At 34.8% G+C, this 9,403-nt stretch overlaps 1 pseudogene across 1 annotated transcript; it reads right to left on the bottom strand.

Annotated features, from left to right (window-relative positions):
- Positions 1-2,656: 2,656 nt before the first annotated feature.
- LOC143593316 (uncharacterized) lies at positions 2,657-8,931 on the bottom strand (annotated as a pseudogene). Its single transcript, XR_013146085.1, has 13 exons — positions 8,888-8,931; positions 8,319-8,397; positions 8,154-8,186; positions 6,982-7,130; positions 6,385-6,521; positions 6,017-6,257; positions 5,424-5,668; positions 4,766-5,029; positions 4,262-4,372; positions 3,969-4,193; positions 3,684-3,887; positions 3,102-3,278; positions 2,657-2,999 (listed from the first exon to the last, which is right to left on the bottom strand). The product of XR_013146085.1 is annotated as an uncharacterized LOC143593316 (transcript).
- Positions 8,932-9,403: the final 472 nt, after the last annotated feature.

The following is a 9,403-nucleotide window of genomic DNA, read 5'->3' as shown; positions in this document are numbered from 1 at the left end:
CTATCCACATTTTTTACAAGCACCTGAAAGAAACATTTGACACAAAAAGTAAATAGAAGACACCAATAAATGCCTGCAAAAACAGTTCTTTCGAAATTAAAAGTACCACCACAATAACAAGTCCATAAACTAGATATCTGATTGAAGACTTTAGAACTGTGCACATCACTTCAATTATGGTTCCAATATTACTGAAAACTAGACCTAGGTGTAAACAGGCAAGCCGAGCCTGAACTCGACTAGGCTCTAGCTCGGCTCATTTGGACTTACAAGAGCTCAAGCTTGGCTCGTTTCAAGCTCTTTTTCTAAAGCTCGAGCTAGGATCATGAGTTGTTTTTCCAAACTCAGCTCATTGAATATTTATTAATTACTTTATATATGTTTTTGATTATTTTAATATATTTTGAGAAAAAACTTAAATGAGCCTAAGCTCGGCTTGATCTCGGCTATGCAGTTCTACAGTGTGAAAATTAACACATAGAAGTCCAAAAGCGGTAAAACTTCAAAAATTGCACAAGGCTCGAAGAGCTAAACGAGCTTCCTATGAAAGGCTGAAGCTCAGGCTCGATAACTAAACACGCTTTATTTGAGGCTTGGCTCAAGCTCAAAAAACTCGAGCATTTTATGGATCCGAGCTCAAGTAGAGCTCGCGAGCGCCTCAGCTCGTTTGCACTCCTAACCTAGAATAGAACACTAAGTTTCATCTTAAAAGGGTATAATTAGGCCTTATTCCACATATCCCTAACTTCCTAACTTGTATACTAGAATCTAACTTTGAATCTGAAATCTCAATTAACTAAAACATGATGCATATTGAATTGAAATATTCAAAGAGAGAATAATTAGGTTAGGTTAGCATACGTACCAGTGAAGCTGAAGTGACAGATAGCCTTTTGAGAAGTGAGGTAGAGACTCCAATCAAAGCAGCTTCATCCAGAGAACTCGCCTTCTCTCGTGATATTCTGAGAATACCGGCACGCAACTGCAACGACGTCGTTTCACCGTCGCCTGAGGAGTAATTGTTAATAACAGTTTCATCTGTGTTTTGTTGTTTAATTGATGAATTGAGGACGGAAGTTATAAGTGATTTTGTAGAAGAAAGCACCAGAGGCTTCCTTCTTCTTCTTTCCACCATTAATGATAATGATAATAATCAACCTACTGCAGAAATCAGCTAACAAATTTCATTACTTATGAGAACCTTGACGTCATAATTGAATCATTTACCGCAGCTATTGCTCAATGGTAAAGTGGGAAAGGAGTGTCTCCTCGAAAGCTGATTTGTTTTGGGTAAGGCTGGGTTGAGGGTTGAATCGGTTGCTTTTAATACATTTGGGTTTCTGGCCCCGTATGCTGTGAATTTTCTAAACATGGTTCAGCGTGTCGTTCATGGTACTTTGTCGTCTCCTACGACCCAACGCTTTGTTTTTAGTAGAATTGATTTTGCTATTCAAAGGGGGTTGCAGCGCAGCTTGTTGCCCATTTGCCTGCCACTTTATTGTTATCGTTTTGATTTTTGTGCGATAGAAGCCAAAAAAAATTAATTTTATATTAATTTTGCCATTAAAAAACTGAATTAGACTAATGAGTAATGATCCATATAAATTTATTTTTCAGTTTTTCCTCTTGCAACAATTTATGAATGAAAAATAAACATTATCTTTATTTCATTCAGGGGTTGTGTTGAGTTCGAATAACATCACTCAGAGGCATGAGTCTGATTTAATAAGATTCAGATTGTTTGTTTCATCAAAAGTTCACATGAATTGTTGAATAAGGCATTTAATGGTTCAGCTCTTGAGAGACGCTGAATGAAGAACTAGAGCCAACATTTCGCATATTTGAATCCTTTTTTAGACCCAATATTTCGCATATTATAATTTTTTTTTCTTTTTTCTATTTTTTTTAATATGTTTGGTGAATCGGAGTCATTCTTCGTGTATTACATAAAAAAAAAAAAGCAAAAATGATATGCCAAATAATAGTAAAGCCATATGTTATACTCATCTTTTATAATAATGTCGACATCAAAATTGTCTGACTTCAACTTAAGTACACATATTCTTCTTTTAACCATTCTTAAAAAAATTTGAACATGAAAAATAGTAACTAATTTTAAAACAGCTACTTACTAAATAAAAATAAAAAATAAAAAGATTAATCTTAATAATGAAAGATGAAAACAACATATCATTTCAGATTGGTATAATGATAGAAGGAGCATGAGGGCAACGACCTCGGTGAGTTGGCGGTGACACCACCAAATGGCGCTGCTATATACGACATGGTATTCCTCGCGACAACGACTGGCCACCTCAGCCTGCTAGGTATGCGGAGTGGGTGACTGCTAGATATGTTGGTTTAATTATTAAGTTACAAAAGCTAATCAACAAGCCCTTATGAGAAATTTAAATTGCTTTCAAAAGACATCACACCGGCGGTAAATCTAATTTAAGGTTATAAACACCGGCGGGAGGATGTTTGCTTTGCGCAAAAAAGCACGTTGCAAAACACCAAAAACCCCCCGTTGGAACATGAAAAGATCCCCTCGAATTCATTTACACTAAAACAGCACCTCCCGCAAACGGAAAAAAACAGGGGAGACGTTATTAAAAGAGTACTCAAGATATAAATAAAATAACCATCTTGCAAAGCTATATATCTACCATGGTTAGTTTCTTCTAGCCATAACACAATTTACCGCTCCCATCAACATTCAACACCGAACCAAACATTGTACATAAACATATTATCAACATGCATGCCCAAACAATGCGGCTAGCGACTCTTGACTCAACAAAACACTAAGCTTTCCCAGATAAAAGCAACGCTTCAAGAGATTTAGGGTCTGTAACCGGAGCCTTACACGCAAAATCACGACACACGAGAGCCACCACATTGTCGGTTGCATAGTTGCTCTTGGCCATTGCAGCAACATTTGGGTTCTTCTCCTTCCAGAATCCCATCTCTTCTTCATCACTCGGGTCTATGTGTATCACCTGATTCAACAATAAACAACCAATTATGGATTTTGTTTAGCAAATAACATGTTTGACCTGAAAAGTCAAAAGTCAAAGTCAGAGTCAAAGAAATGGACTTACTATCTTGTTGTGATCATATGATGCATGAACCGAAACAAGCATGCGTTCCATCTGGGGAGATGATTTCTTCCCCACCAAGACAACTTGCTTCTTTGACGGAATGGCCAGCATCTTGGCTGCGCAACACATTAATGGAACCGCCACAGGTGCTTCTTTCAACCGCTTCTCAAAGACCGCCTGAAACAAACAAAAAAGGCGGTTGCCGGTTGGGTAACAAGTCAAAAATGAATTTGAGTCAAAAATGATTAGGCGGGTCACAAAGCATGATTGATCGGGTCGGTTGGCCCCCCACACTTTTTGTCTATTTATCTACTTTATGCAAAATATATATAAAATGTGGTTATAAAAACAATTATTATAATAGTAAGCTCATATATTTAAATAAAACAAGGTTGTTATATTTTACATATGATTATGTCATGGGCTACATTTAGCCCCCTCAACCCATTTCCCTTTCGGTCACGTATTAAATTTTAACACGTTTGACTCGTTAGAATTAAACTAAACCCCAAATCAACCGTTTCAAAACGCACATCCAACACCCCCAAAAATAAATTGAAGTCCAAGAGTAAATAGTCAAACCAGAAGGTGCTCTGCATTTTGTCTGTACTGATCAGATCGCGTGCCTGCGAACACAGATGCAAGCCTCACAAGATTAATAGCTGAAACTGAGTTGCCAGATGGCTCAGCCCCGTCATGGTCTTCTTTCACATGAAGAAGTACCGATTCATCTTCTCCTGTGGTATTAAAATAACCACCCCCGGTTTTATCAAGAAACACCTCATCCTAGAAACCCATTAAAAAGGTTAGATTTTTAATATTGATCCACAAAATATAAAAACTAGAAGGGTTCAAGAGCTGAAATACTTGTGTTTCTTGAAGTTCAACTGCCCAAGATAACCATGAAACTTCACCTCCATGCTCGTACACATCAAGCAACCCAGATATTAAAAAGGCATAATCATCCAAGAATCCGGGAGCTTTTGAAGGCCCATTTCTGAAACTATGTTGCAGCCTTCGAGATTGCGGGTTGTAAAGATTTTCCTTTATGAAAGTCAATGCTTTCTTTGCAACTTCCATGTATTCTTGTGGCTAAATAAAAAGGAGATAAATTTAATATAAGATCAAGGTCTTTAATTGTTATGAAGATTCAATCTTACGTTAGTTCCAGCAACAGGAAAGTTGGATAATGTGTCCTCAGGCTCAGTTTTGAGAATTTTAGACGCTCTAGCAAATGAGGAAATCGCAAGGCCGTTCCAAGATACGATGACCTGCAAATTATCAAATTTGTTAGCAAAAATAACAAGAGAGCCCATCTATATAGAAATGGGTCAATTCAGTTGTTTATTACTCATAACGGGTCAAACATGTGAAACGTCGAAATCAACTAAAAATGGAATGGATTAATTGGGTCAATAGTAACCTAGTGTGTTTCCAAATGCTTACAATTTCTTAAATCATTTTATTAAAAACAAATTATTTTAATAGTTTAGTACTATAGTTCTTATTATCATAAAACATGCGTCAGTTATCTACAAAATACAAAAGAATTGAAAGAAGTGTTGGCAGATAGCCCCAACCCGCCCCACCCCTCTCACGCGTTTTGTCACATCTACAATCTACATGCAAGCAATAAAGATAAAATTTGAAGAAACTTATATGACCTTATCATCAAGATGGGGTCGAGGCCGCTTTGATCTTGCATCAAAAAGTTTTTTACGGCTCACGCCAAGAATTTCTTGATATTTCTCCAATGGCATGCCAAGTTTTGATGCCAATTCATTGGCACTTTTCCTTTCGATGAGTACATTTTTCCCTTTAAACTCTTTGTGTGGATCACTCATAGCAGAAATATCACAGTTTCCTGATTTCTTGATGTAATAGTGCTCCTTAAAGAGATTCGCGTGCTCACCAACTATGTCTTCAATCTTAAGAAACAAAAATTCAAACCCTTGTCAAGAGTTAAAAGTCAACAAAATTACCTTTTTATATTTTGAACTGATATAAACAGTCAGTTTGACTGGATAGGTCAAAAGAGTTGATCATTATCAATCTAACACAGCAAGTTAGCTTCAGAGGTATAGATGATCAGATCGATTTTTTGGAGCCATCACACTTCACTTTGTAAAAAGAATTAATCAATTTCTTTACAAGAAAGCATTTGAAACAATATTGTTTTAGGTTTCCCAAGTGTCTATTTGGTTCATGGTCCGCACAGTTTGAAACCAAAAAGATTTAGATCTATTCACCTTAATTAGTAATAAATAAATAAATAAATGCATTTAAGTTAAGTAAAACAAAGTCAAACATATAGTTACACACCTCAGTGGCGGTCCACACATAAAAAGCACCTTCCTTTTTCTTTGTAGGGGTTTTTTCAGATTCAGCACTATCAGCATCCTCAGCAGAAAAGATTTCGCCATTAGGTCCAATCATGTCTCTCTTCAAATAATCAAGAATATCACGAGCCACACACGAGTAGAAGACATCTTTTGTGATGGAGAAAACATCAAGATACACGTTGGCAAGTTGACCCTGATCGTACAACATCTTCTCAAAATGTGGAACTGTCAAGCATTATCATTAATCAAATCTTGATCAGAACAAAGATCTTGATCAGAACAAAGATATTTACCAATCAGGACTCGTATAATATTATTCTAAATAGTATTATTAACAACTAAATATGGGTATAAAAGAGGGGTAAACAAGAAATTATGTAATGTTAACATTTGTTAACTACCCACTTTTGTGGCACCATATATAAACCAAGTTATTTGATCTAAACAATCATTTTTCATAACAGTCGAATCTTATTATTTACGACTTAAAACCCCAATAATCAAATAATCAGTCTTACGATGCAAAGATAAACATTAAACACCCTTCAATTCAAATTTGTGTAAATTACTAACCATGCCAGCACTCATCCACACTGTAACGGTGAAAACCGCCACCAACATGATCATGGACCCCACCTCTTGCCATGCACTGCAAGCTAAATGACACCATTTTTAGAAAATTTTCAGCTTCACCTGTTTTTCCCAGTTCCCTTAATTTGTTTGACTGGTATAGCATTGCGTGTGGCTCTGACGGGCGGGGAAACTTGGGGGCTGACCCAAATCCACCATGCGTTGGGTCATAATTTTCAGAAAGCTACATAAAACAAATAATAATAATAATAAAAATAATAATAATAATAATAAATAAACTGGGAGAACCAAATTTAGCTAAAAAGGAAACAAGTCAAATGGTCAAACACAAAGTAGGATTAGTGGTTTACAGATTTTGTGCACTTGTGTAGCGCGCTCTGTGCAATTTCTTCTGATAGTTTTTCAGATAACTTAGTAATAGACAATGCTTAATGTGCCACTTTTGACAAGAACGTCTTTCTTACTCTCCCAGGCTGCTTTTACTTTTCTGCAAGAAGAATAAATAGAATTCATAATCAACTGTCACTTGTATAGATCCTTTGGATCCACAAAATCAGAAAGAAAAAAAACATGATCAATTTTTTTAGCATTCATTTTCCCCGTGTTGATTATAGCCCATTCTTGCACAAGTGCAAAAAAAGAAAAAAATAAAACGTACGTGTTGAAAAGTCACGGTTGATAAGAGAATATAATAAATTTGGCCAAAATGGTCAAAATTTTACCTAAAAAGGCTAACTTTTACCACAAAATAAACATCCAAACCAGAGGTTAACAAGAAAACACTCACAAAAATTAGCATTTCTTCTCTATAGTTGACGGTGTTCTAGATACTCGAGAATTGTGCTTCATAATTTCTAGTTACAATGTAGTCCTTCTGACTAAAAGAAGTAAAGTGAGCCTAATTTTTCTAGAAGACATTTGAGTAGACAACTAAAAATAGTAGAAACCTGAGGATGGATTTAAATCCTGGCCTTCCATGTAAATCATCAGGGGGAAAATAAGTTCCACCCATTAAAGGCGTCAAATCAGGGGAAAGAAAGACACTTAGCGGCCATCCTCCGCTACCATATAGTGCTTGAACATAGGTCATGTACACCTGGAACAAAAATCAAGTTGTAAGAAAACTAAACAAAATTTTCAAACAATTTGGTTGTCTCATGAAAAATGATTTTAATACATTTCTGTTTTTGAAAATTTCACATTACGATTATCTATTGGGCAAACAACACGAAATGGGAATGAACTTCGGGTTTTTATTTTTTTTTACTGATTTTAGTAGCCAACTTGAAGTTAGGCCTGAAATAGAAACCAACTTCAAACTTATCACCATTTTAACAACCAACCACATTTGACCTAGATAGGTTGCTGATCTGGCACTGGACACTAGATACCACATATGCAAACCATGCTTATGTGTGAACAAAAACTAAAACACAAATTTATTTACAATTTAAAAAAATGTAACTTCAAAATTTTATTAAAAGTAATTATTAAATGCCACGTGGCATACACATAATTACATATACACTAAAATGACAAATAAGATGGCACATCAACAGTGTTTGCAAAAACAAGAAAAAAAATGACCTGCTACCAGTTGAATAGATCATTCCTTGTTACATTCAGGAACAAAATGTAAGCAGGCTTCTAAATGGCACCTAATTTAGAGTTATTTGCTAAATCTTGAAAATGTGCGAACCTTGTATCTATTTCGTGCACTTTACCTAATCTATCTAACTTTACTTAAAACTCATAAAACACCTTGAAAGTCTAAACCTATATATGCGTGATCAAACATTTTTTTTTTTGCATTTTAGGCATCTTCTTGAAACTATTTGCATTTTTAACTCGAGCAAATGTGATATGTAATAACATCTTCTTTCTTCTTCATCTCATATAAATAGACCCATAAAATGTGGTAAAGACTGATTGAACATAAGCACGCAAAAGAGTTGGTTGATGGCCAAATTCATAGTCAACTCCATCTCACACTTTCTTCTATCAGCATCACTCACAAAACAAAAACTCCTTAATGGAAAACGTTACATGATGAGTATGAATAGAGCCTAATAACACAATAATTTGGATGTTATGGTAAAGGTCATAGGATGCGCCTTACCTTATCTACATCTGGTCGTTCCTCGCGATCCACCTGTTTGGAAGAAAAGTAAAATTCAAAAAATGTTTAGCTACTTCAATTGTAATTGCTAATTAGCAGTCAAAAGCGCAACAAGTTATGCATGAAATATCATTCTTATTAACAAATAAGTATTGAATCACTCACCTTGATACTAACAAACCCGTCATTAAGCAATTTTGCAACCACATCATTTTCAAAAGATTCTACCTCCATCACATGGCACCTTAAACAACCATCACACTCAGGTTATCAACCATATAAATCCCTATAACTTTCTTAAAAAGAAAAAAGTGATCTCTTTTCTATAGTTTGAGCTCCAAAAGACCAAAACTGTACAGATACCTCTTATACTACAAAATCTAATAATTCAAAGTAAATACTAAATACACGCAGAAGCTTTATATTCGACTATTGGTCAGATAGCTAAAATGTGTAATCTTGTGAAGTAAATTTAATGATACTTAAACTTTGTAATGATTATCAACAGGCAAATGCTTAAATGCGGTTTGAAAGCATACCAAGAAAGAATTGTTACCCATTTATTTTAGGAGCTAAAGGGAATAGAACTTTACGAGTTGAAATTATGCTATAAAAAGAAAAATACTGCATTTATTTCAAGACGCTAAGGAAAGCGGTACTCGTGTTTAATGTATGACAAATTACAAACAGAAAAAGCAAGGATATAGCTGTTTATGAGAGAACAAGTGACTCACCAGTGACAGGTACTGTATCCAACTTCAAGAAATAACAACCCATGACAAATTAACCAAAAGTATCATGCGTTAGTCTCTAGAATTAATAAAACTTAAATTGGGGGAAAAATACTGAAAACTGAACAGAAGACAGCATACTTGATAATTACATATATGTAAAAATATATATGAACATGAGAGTACATAGTTCTAGTATAATTACATATGTGTAACTACAATGTTGCATATATGTATAACCATCACTAACATTGTTTTAGCATGTATAACGTCCATCAAGTAAAAATAACAATAAAAACAAAGAAAAATTGTTTCATTTATTTAAATAATAGAAGAATAGAATAAAAGTCAAACTTGTGATAAATCCAGATAGAAAGTTGGAAAGTTTCTTTATGAATTTTGCTATGTTGCTCTTTTATCTTGCGATTTTCCAACTTTGTTTTTTTCTTTTGGTTTCCCAAAATTTATGTTTTATTTTGTTACGGATTTGAGTATCAAATTTTCCTGTTTCAACCTATA

This window comes from Bidens hawaiensis, unplaced genomic scaffold (genome assembly GCF_021521415.1).
Source record: "Bidens hawaiensis isolate Kalapana, Puna unplaced genomic scaffold, B.hawaiensis_p1.1 tig00041908_1, whole genome shotgun sequence".
Taxonomy (NCBI): Eukaryota; Viridiplantae; Streptophyta; class Magnoliopsida; order Asterales; family Asteraceae; genus Bidens; species Bidens hawaiensis.
This window is presented reverse-complemented; position numbering and strand designations above follow the sequence as displayed.